This window comes from Muscardinus avellanarius (genome assembly GCF_963383645.1).
Source record: "Muscardinus avellanarius genome assembly, chromosome: 1".
NCBI lineage: Eukaryota > Metazoa > Chordata > Mammalia > Rodentia > Gliridae > Muscardinus > Muscardinus avellanarius.
The window spans coordinates 161,847,354-161,858,895 of record NC_137786.1 but is presented as its reverse complement, the minus strand read 5'-3'; positions in this window follow the sequence as shown (position 1 = coordinate 161,858,895).

Sequence of the window (11,542 nt, the reverse complement as noted above, 5' to 3'; positions counted from 1 at the left end):
GGGTTTTACTATGTTAGCCAGGACCTTCCTAAGTTCCTGAAGGTGGCCTCAAACATGTGATCCTCCTATCTCAGTCTCCCAAATACTGGGATTATAGGTGTGGGCTAGTGGACCCAGCATTTTTTTTTTCTTTCCTATAACCCTTCATCCTTGATTCTTCAAAGATCAACAGTCCCTTTTTCCACTTCCTTTGGTATTTGCTCTCTATTAGGTGACTAGCAAATCATTCGGTAACAAATTAATGTATAGAAAAATCATATCTTCCACATATTTTTATACCATTGATAAGACATCCACAAGAAATATGATCTCTATCACAAAAGGTTATGGAACACAAGGCCAGTTCAGCAGACCACAACAGGAAAATGTATGATATTATAAAAATTAATATAAATGTAAATTAAGAGCCAGATACTTTAAAATCAATTTTATAAATTATTGTTAGATAGCCAGTTGTCCTATATAATCTTAATTAACCCATACTACCTTTCAAGTTAAACTCTTGGGTGACTTTGTTGATAGAAGAAAACATAGTCATTTTCTTTTTTCTTTTCACTAGTACTATCGATTGAACCCAGAGGCATTATATCTCTGAGTTACAATTCCTTTTTTTATATTGAAATTGGGTCTCCCTAAGTTTCTGAAAGTATGACTAATTGCTGAGGTTGGCTTTGAACCTGTGAACCTCCTGTCTCAGGCACCCAAGTACTGAGATTATAGGTGCCCAGCTAGTAAAATGTAATTGCCATCTACAGTTAAACTTCATCGTCTTAATCCTGTCCTTATAACCAGTTTTCTCGTTCACAGAAGCTGATGATTTAAAAAACTAATCAGAAACTCTCACCATTTTGGGCAAGATATTAGCCCTATTGAAGATACAGTTTACTGAACCCTTTTGTAAACAGTCATATTGATGTTATAGGTTTTAGTCGGTAATGCCATCAGAGTGAGCAATGTTCTCATTTACCTGATTTTCCCCATCACTGAACTTTGTTTTTTCTTTTACATAATCAGTGGGGGAAAGATGACATAATTAAATTTCAGTTGGATTCTCTCTCTTTTATTCATTTGCACCCTTATCTGAAAAGGCAAGGGAGAAGTTTGCAGGTCGTCGGTGTCCTGTTTTGAACACATGATAATGATGCTCTCCAGAACCATATCCAGTAAAATACAATGGTATTTAACAGGCAAGGAAATCATGGAGAGAGGCTAGAAAGCAAATTACTGCTCAATGTGCTTTTTCTTCCTCAGAGGAAACATTAATGATTTCTACTTATATCTTTGTAAAGGCATAAAAAATAATTTATGGCTGTGCATATTAGAATTAAAGTTTTAGGGATATCTCTTATTACTTAAAACCATATTGAATACTGAGAAAGTTACACGAGTCTCGAGTGCACTTAGTCTCTCTAAAAATAACCTGAAATTTGCCTACTTTCTAGTAGGAAATAGGTTTTAGTTAGTCTCCAGAGAAGCTGCACACACTATTAAAAATAAGCCTTCTTAATAAATCAGAAACATTCTGAAATGTCAGAAAAATAAGCAGAGAAAATTCTGGTTCTGTTTGAGTATCTGTATATACTAACAATGTCATTTGTGGTTAAATGTCACTTTTTAAATAACTTAAATTACTTGGACCTTTTAGATGTGAAGAAGAAAAATTAGGAAAATATCTTTAGGGGCCACTTCACACATGTTTTCTGAATAAAACCACCACATAAATTGGAATTTTTGACAGAGGAGGCATAAATAGGTACATGGGGAATTTCATTTTTTCTATATAATAACATTTTGAACACACTACATTCTTCAATTGTATCTGATATGAATACAAATTTTTGCATATTTAAAAATAGTGCTATAATTTGTTGACACTAAAATGAAAAGACCCTGCAAGGCATCCTATCATTATCTCTGATTTAAAGATAGGAAAACTGAGGTTCATAAAGTTCAAATAAACTTAAGCAAATCTCAAGGTAAAGAAGGTTTAGCCAAAGGTAAGCAAGGTTGAATTAGGCAGTTAGTAAAGGCAGAGAATTGTTTTGAATACTGACAATATAATAATACCAGAGCTTACATGACACACGAAATTATAGTATTTTTTATAAAATATAGTACTGAGAAAAATCGAGATTTATTTTTTTATGTTAAGCTAGTAAATTACTAAATAAAAACTAGAATTACTATTATCTGAAGAATGCTTTCATATAAATATTATGATCATAATTTGGGAGGTGTTAAGGGACTGAACCAGAGGCATTCTTCCTCTGAGCTATACACTTTCCCTTTATAATTTCTTACTTTGAAATTGAGTCTAGGTTGCCAATGATCTCACTAAGTTGCTGGGGCTGGCCTCAAACCTGAAATTATCCTGTCTCTGTCTCTCAGGTTCTGGGATTATATGAATTTGCCACTAATTCCAACTATGGTCACCATCTTAATGCTTTGATATGATTTTAAAAATATGGTTACACATAGATAATTTTAAATTAAAAACTGAGGTGTTTTAAATTTTTTTAATTATTTCTTTTTTGTTTTCACCTGTTTTTTATTTTCTTAAAATTTTATTTTTAAACTCATGCATTGTAGTCATACATCTTAATGGAGTACCAGATGGTAGAGGCATACATGCACACATCATCCAGTTAGCCCTTACCCAGTTTCCACCTCATTCCCTCCTTCTCATGTTTGGCTTCGTGGTTGATAAGTTTGTGAATGAAGATCATGTACATTAGGGGATTTCTCTCTTCCGTCTCCATCTCTCTCAGTTAGGTTGCTTTATTTGCTCATCTATAGTTTCTCCCTCTTTGTCTAGAGTTCCTCCTAAGAACTCATTTTGGATGTCCTTCCTAATATGAAGTGTCTAACCTCTTAATTAGACAAAATATTAATAAAATTATAAAGTTTAATTCATTCCAAATTATTAAGAGAAGGAAAACATATGTGTGCAAATAAATGTGTGTATGCATGTATATATTTCAACTAAACTTGTATTATGAAAATAATTGTAGACTCACACATATTTATAAAAATGCAAAGATATTTTATATAAGATTTCTTTATTTCCCTCTCAGAATAGCACATCTTCTTAAAATTCCAAAACACAATCAAAATATGGCAGATTTCATAAGATTCCCTCTGTAGCACTAGCCCATGGCTGCTGTCAAAAAAGAATTATAAGCCATTGGCTAAGCACAACATAGAGTCACTCACAGTTTCCAAGCCCAAAGACAGAGAAGTGTCAGCTGGGCCATATCTTGTTCTGGAGTTTTTAAGGAAGAATCCATTTTCTTGACTTCTCCAACTTCTACATTTCTCATCTCTTAGCACCCTTCCACCCTCAAAGCCAGAAGTGTCTCTCTGGATCTTTCCCACATCCTATTCTGTGACAGCAACTGCCCTGCATTCAAAAGATTTCTGTGATTATATTAGACCCAGCCAGGTAAGAAAACAAAATTTTTTTATTTACCTTAAGGTACGATGATTAGCCATTTTAATTTCATCTGAAACTTTAATTTTATCTTGTAAAGTAATATAGTCACAAATTCAGGAGATTGAACCATGTGTATCTTCTGGTTGGGTCAGGGAAGGAGGTAATGTTTTGCCTTCACACTCGCATAATAACACGTATAAGTTCTTCCTCCCTCCACACACTCTTCTTCCATCTTTAACTCTTAGAAAACATTAAGCATGCATGCATTTCGACAACCTTGCCATTTCATGAATTTTAAATAAATGGAATGATCCAGCCAGTAACCTTGAGAATAGACTCTTTTATTCAATATAATTCTCTGGATAACTATTCAAGTTAGTTTGTGTATTAATAGTCCTTTCCTTTTTATTGATGAGCAGTATTCTATGATTGAAATGTATCACAGTTTTTTAACCATTAACTTGCTAAAAAAAATCTAGATTTTTACTTTTTGGTGACTTTAAATAAAACTGACAAAAAACATGAATTTAAGTTTTTATGGGAGAAAATATTTTAATTTCTCTGAGATAAATTTTTAGATGAACAGTGACTATGATGTATGACATATGCATATTTGAAATTGTCAAACTGTTTTCTAAAGAATCCATAACAGCATGAGAGTAACATGATCTTTCTAAGATCTTTCCAGTATTTGATGTTGCCCCTATTTTTATTTCAGCCATTTTTAAATGTATGTAGTGATGCCTCATTGTTTTTATTTTATTTCATTTATTTATTTATTTTATAGTGCTAGGGATGGAACCTAGAGGCATTTTACCTCTGAGCAACATCCCCAGCCCTATTTTTTATTCTTTATTTTTGAAACAGGGTCTCACTGAGTTGCAAAGGGCCTCACTAAGTAACTGAGGCTGTCCTCGAAAGGCGATCCTCTGGTATCAGCAAATACTGGGATTAAGCCACCATGCCCAGCTTCTCATTGTGTTTTTAATTTGCACTTCTCTAACAGCTCAAGGTACTGAACATTTTTGCATTTACTAATTTTTTGTGTGTATGTCTTCTTTGGTGAAATGTCTGTTTCTGTTTTTAAAAATTTTCTAATTGAATTTTGTTTAAGTATTGAGACTTGAAAGTTAGTTACATATTTTAGATCATAGCCAATAGTCACAGAAATGTGATATGTGAACATTTTCTCCCAGTCTGTAGCCTGATACTTTTTATTTTCTCCCTCCCTCTCTCTCTTCTCTCTCTTTTCTCCCTCCCCCTCGCTCTCTCCCCCCTTAATCCCTCTCTCCAGAGTTTTGCCAAATTTCATGTTTTTCTTTTTGATTTAAATTAAGTACAATGTATTACATTTTTTTCATGTATTATGCGTTCAGCTGCAAGTTTGAAGTCTTTGTTTAATCTCAGTTCTGAGGATTTTCTTCTATTTTTTAAAGTTTTATATCTTCGCATTTCATATTTAAGTCTCTCATTCAGTTAGTGTTAGTTTTTATAAATGTAGCTTGAGTATACTCCTATCCCAAGGATACCTGAATTATTCAATGGCTTGAGTATACTCCTACCTCAATGATACCTGAATTTTTCAACACTATTAGTTGAAAAGATTATCTTTTGTCCAATGATTTTTTAAAACTTCTTAAAAAAACACTTGGAAATATCTGTATGACTCTTATTCTACTTTCTTCCTCCATTGATTCATGTGTTTATCCTTCTACCAATAACATAATATTAATTGATCAAATTCATAGACATAGAGTTGTTTATAGTATGTATTTTTTTGAAGTCTGCAGTATCTATAGTGATATTTCATTTCTTTTAAATTTTATTTATTTTTTGGTTTTATTTTATTTTTAAAAATTTTTAAATTTTTTATTGATTTATTATATTTATACATCATGATAAAGCAAAAAATTTGTGTAGACATAAATGTACACATCACCAAGCCAGCCCCCACGCAGTTTCCACCCCACTTCCTTCCCATTCCTCCCTCTCATGCTTGGCTTAGTGGTTAACTATGATATGAATAAGTAGTACATCGTGCACTTTAAAGAGTAGTCATACATCTTAATGGGGTACAAGATGGTAGAGGCATACATGCACACATCACCCAATTAGCCCTTACACAATTCCCAACCCATTCCCCTCCTCCCTCCTTTTCAAGTTTGGCTCAGTGATTGATATTGATAATGTTTGTTAAAATACATCATGTGCGGCCCCTATTTCATTTCTAATATCATTAAATTATGTCTTCACTCATTTCTTCTTTGTCAGTCTTGGTGAAAATTTGTCAATATTATTGAGATTTTTAAAGATTCAGCTCTTTGTTTTATTGATTTTCTGTTATGATTTCTCTATTGCTTTTTCTTTAAATCTATTGATTTCTCTCCAGGACTCCACCCATCCATTCATTGACTTCTGCCTTTCCCTTATTATTTTTTTCTTTCTGCCTCCTTGAGTTTTTTTGGTTGATGTTTCATTTTTATCTTTATCTAGATCCCATGTGAAAAAATTATAGTTGTATTAATAAAAATATTTCAAAATTGAACCCCATATTGTCAGCTTTATTTTAGACTGCAGCAAACTTAATGTTTTGCATCTTCCTGAGATGATTGTTATCTAATGATGAAGCGAATATACCTGATATCATCACCCAAGTTATGAAATTCAAAAGGGCCTTACTTACTCATGAGTTCCCTTTGTGGTCAGGCAGGCTACCACTAGGCCTGAGTTGAAATTGATTGTTTTACTGTGCCCTATCTTGCTTCTTTTTCCCCTCTTGACCTCTTGTCCCTAAGGGCTGACCATAATCAATATCCTGTGATAAATTCTATATTAGTTTCCTCTTGATGACCCAGCATGCAACAGTTTGATAATTGTCCTTTTACTAGAATAGTTGTTTGTATTTTTAATATTTATATGCTTTGATTTAATTACAGTATATTAGCTTGTGCTTTCAACCTAGCCATATTTTTACTTTTGTTTTGTCAGTTTTGTTTAATTTTGGATGCTAACATTTCCCTTTTTTATTTAGGAGATAGGCAGTCTTATTTTATTCTTTTTTGTTTGATGATAGTCTCATGTTACATCCTCTTTATATTTACTTGTTAATTATTCTAGATGTTATATTTTATAAGCAAAAATTTCAAGAGTTTTAAAATTTTATTTGTTGTACAAATTATTAAATAAAAAAGTGAACTATCACTCCGATCTTTCTATTACTAAACACTATTGGTATTTAGCTTTCTTACTAATTTTATTCTTGGAAAATAATTATTATTGTGCTTTTATACAGGCAATATGTGTTTACCTTTTTCTGTGTTCAGCCTTTTTTTTGTTTAGCTGCTTGGAACTTCCATTTTTCATCTTCATTCCATTGACTGAAAGCCTCTATTACACAATCCCTCAGTAAAAATTAAATATAAACTCTCAATATTTCCTAATTTAAATATATATTTATCTCAAATACTGTACTGAAAGATATTTTTTTATATTCATTTTGACATTTTCCCCAGATATATGAGAATGTTCTTTTCCTCTCTTTAGCTTACATTATTCCATGCCAGGCAAGGTGGTGCATGCTTGTAATCCCAGCATTCTGGAGGATTAGACCAGAGAATCACAGTTCACCGACAGCCTCAGCTACTTAGTGAGGCCCTTTGCAACTCAGTGAGACCCTGCTTCAAAATAAAAAAAAAAATAAAAAAAAATAGGGCAAGTGGTATAGCTTCAAGGTTAAATGGCCCTGGGTTCCATCCTCAGACCTGCAATAAATAAATAAATAAAAATAAAAAATAGCTTACATTGCTCCTTTGAGAAGTTAGCTCCTTAATGTGTCTTCTTATCTTATTGATTATTAATTTTTTTTGTTTTGTTTTGGTGGTATTGGGGGTGAAACCCAGGAGCTTTCTGCCTCTGGGCTACACTCCCAGACCTATATTTTATTTGGAAACAGGGTCTCACTAAATTGCTGAAAGCTTCACTCAGTAGCTGAGCCTGTCTTCCAACCTGTGTGATCCCCGAGCGCGGGGATTACAAGTGTGCACCACCACACCTGGCTTTTGTCTTACTGATTTTAATGTATTACTATTATCTTAAAATAGTAAAGTTTGATTAATATACATATATAATTCTTATTAATTAAATGCTTAAGATTTTTCAGGCTTCTTTAATTTATAGCTAATGTCTTATGATTTCTTGAAAATTATCAACCTCTGTGTTTTTATATTTTTATCTGTTCTTTTTTTTAATTTTTTAATTTTTTAATTTATTTTTATTTTTTTTAATTTATTTTTTATTGGTGCAATGTATTCATACATCATAGTGGTAGTATGTAGACATACATGCACATACATGTATCATGTAGACATACATGCACATCTCGCCCAGTTAGCCCCTACCACGATCCCCACCCCATTCCCTCCCCATCCCTCCTTCCCACGCTTGGCTTACTGGTTGACATCTAGTATTATAGCAATTTATAACTTATCTGTTCTTCTTTCTCTTATTTATTGAATCTCCATTAGATAAATATGAGCTCTTTCTTCTTCCTCCTCCTTCATATTGAAACAATTTTTTCAATCTCCTGTGCATTAATCTAGACATGTTAAACCTGTCTTTTATCTCATACCTAATAAATGCAGTATCTGAAACATTCTTGGCTTATATTATGTCTTCTTTTGTTGTTATCATTGTTTTGCTTATTTTTTATTGTAAACTCATGCTACTTAGATGTAATTAGTTGACATTTTCTATAGTACAATTTTTATTGGTGCATTGTAGTCATGCATCCTATTGATATGCAAGATGGTAGAGGCATATATGTACACATGACTCATTTATCATTTCCCCAATTCCCACTCCATTTTTCCCCTTCCTCCTCATATTTTGCTTGCTGATTGACATTGATATGTTTGTAAATGTCCATCATGTACATTGGGAAATTTCCCTCTTTCCCCCATCCCATCTCCCTCAGTTAGGTCTCCTTATTTGCTCATCTATGATTTCTCCTTCCAGTCCTACTATGACCCTTTTCTCCCTAGCTTCCATCATTTTTAAGTACTTGGTTTTACCAGGCTACTGGGCAATTAATTAAAAAGTATATACATATATTATGTTAATGGACACACATACACATATATACATATATATAGTTTTGTTGTTCCCAACAAGACAGAGACTAGTTTGGTATTACAGCTTCCTCTTAGAGCTGACACCTTCCCATTGTATCCAGTATCCATTGCCACCTTCTACAGCTTTCTGTCACAATGTCCTATTAAATGCTCTCATTTAAAGATTATTTTCCTCTCTTCAATGCCCTGTGTTTTGACATTAAAGATGAAGCTCTAGGTTTATTATCATCATTATTAAATAAAGGTCTTGACATGGTGTTATATGCTTATAACCCCAAGATTTGAGAGGTCAAGACAGGAGGATCTCAGGTTCAAGGCCAGCCTCTGCTACTAAGTGAGACTCTTGGCAACTTAGTGAGAATGTTTGAAAATAAAATATAAAACAGGCTCGGGATATAACTCAGAGGTATAATGCTCAAGGGTTCAATGAATGAATGAATAGATGAATAAATAAAACAAAATAACTGTCACTCTGCTCTTTATATTTGCAATCATTATCAAATATTTAGTTTCTCATTAATTTTAATCTATAAAGTAATCATTATTTTGTTTGTACATAGAAAATATTTAGTTATATTTACTCCCACACTGACCTCTTCTCTCCATCACTCATCCATTGTCTCAGTTTTTTCATCCTTGAGCCTCATTGTTTTGGCTGATTACATCTATAAGATATTATGTTATTCCATGTAAAAAGCTACCTTGAATTCTTGCTTACAATTCAGTATAAGTGTTTTACCTTCATTTTAAGTATGTAACTCCTTACATTTTTGCCATTGGAACAATGCATTTAAATGTCTATGTATTTGATTAACTTTTCTTTTATGAGAGTTTCTATCTTAAAAAAAAAAAAAAATATATATATATATATATATATATATATATATATATATATATATATACACTAATTGGAGTATGTTTTTAGCTTTTAGATCCACAGTAGCATTTTTAGACAAATGACAATTTTTCTTCTTTGTTAATGGGGTTCAGCATACAAATAAGATGAGAAAGCATTGTTTTCAGCCTAGCTCATTTCTAAGACTCGTGTCATTTCAAGATACTAAATCTAAGAGTCTGAAAAAATTTTTAATGGGGAACCACAGTCTTGGCCTTAACATAGTGTCATGAGATTCTTATTTTTTATACCTCTTGGGAAAACTTACAGAACACCCATTGTATATGTATTTTCAAATTATATATTGTGTTATACTTAGACAACAGAAAATTAAAACTTTAGCAATCAAATAAAAAATTCAGTGTTTCCAGTATAATTTCAATTTAGCAGATAGAATTATGCTATGGAATATAGAAATACTAAGCTATTTGACTGTGGAGAGAAGACTGATTCTCTATTATTGAAAGATATTCAGAAATGGGAACTCCATAACTATATTCTAGCTGATAAATGTAAAAATTTTTCTTCTGATGATAAAATAGTTTCTGTGATTCATTCAAAGAGAATATTTTTGTCTCAAATAATTATTTTCCTGATTTATCTGAGTTCAATAATGTTTTAGTTTCCATTAGTTAGATAGCAGGCTTTAAAATGTTTAACAGTTGTTCTACAATGATAATTTTAAAATGAAAATATCAAAGCATTTATATTATTTTCTGATTTTGCATAGTCTACTTCACACCGGTGTATAAAAATGAACACAGAATGAAGAAAAGATGATTGTTTTAGTTCTAAAATATTTTATAATTAGAAGGACACTCTGTCATTTGGCACTACTTGTGTATCATTCAACATTTCCTTAATGTAACCAAAATACTTAACAACTTAGAAAAAAATTATTTTTTCTAATGGTTTCAAAAGCAAAAGCATCATGGCAGAATGCTGATGAGAGGAAAGATGTTCAGCTCATATCAGTGAGGGAAGAGAGAGAGGAGAGTAGAAGAGAGAAGAAGAGAGGAAAGGAAGGACCAGATGAGACCATGTGGGGCTAGGGACAGATATTGTACCAAGACCATAGTTTGAATAATCTATTTCTTTCAGTTAGGTCTCACCTCCCAGTAGTTTGGTTATTAATGGATTAATTTAATAATTAATGATGAAATAAGAGATCCCATAATCCAATCACATCATTGATCATTATGGTATTGCCTAACACATGAGCTCTGAGGGAATATTCTAGATTTAAGCCATAACAGCTAGTCATGCCTCAATATATTATGATATCATAAATATAATTGCAATTTACTCAATGGCCTTTTTTTATCTGATTTTGACTATAATAAGCATTAAACTGATCTGTGTTGACTTGCAAAATTAGTAACTCCTTCCCTTAAATATGTGAAAAACACCAGGGAAATAATAAAATTTAACTTTGAAAAGATCTTTTGAAATATTGAAAGATGTTTTAATACTCCATATACACCACTTTCCATTTTTTTTGTGTGTGTGTGTTAGCTATTCTAGGGTTTTTTATGTGGATCATATTAAAAATGGCATACATTCAGACTGTGCTTGCTGCCCTCTCCTCCCCACTTCCCCTTCCTCCCCTCCCAACAATGAATGTTCAGTTTAATTGTGCCACATTCATACTTTTACACATATTCAGATGTAGCTCCTCCATTATTCATCCTTGGCCTTCCTTGTCTCCTACCCTTCCATTTCCTTTTTGTGTTCCTGAACTATTATATATTTTAACATCTAAGAATTTATCTACCTCAGTAATTTTGTTTTAAACATACTTTTAAAATTACATTTTACAAGAAGGCAAAACAAAACAAAACAAACTGTTTCTTCTTAGTATTGTACAGGCAAAACAATTATGTTGAACAAATTGCAGCTTCTTATTCTGCTGATAGCCATTTTTGTATTAAACTTTCCTTGATACATTAAATTAAAAGTTTTGCAATTGTGTTAAAAACAAAGGTGACCTTCTTTTCCAGCTAATATAAGAAAGAATTTTATCCTTGGATAATCCTTTGTGTTCTGACTTATAAATACAGTTTCGGGGGTTAATCTAGTACCTTT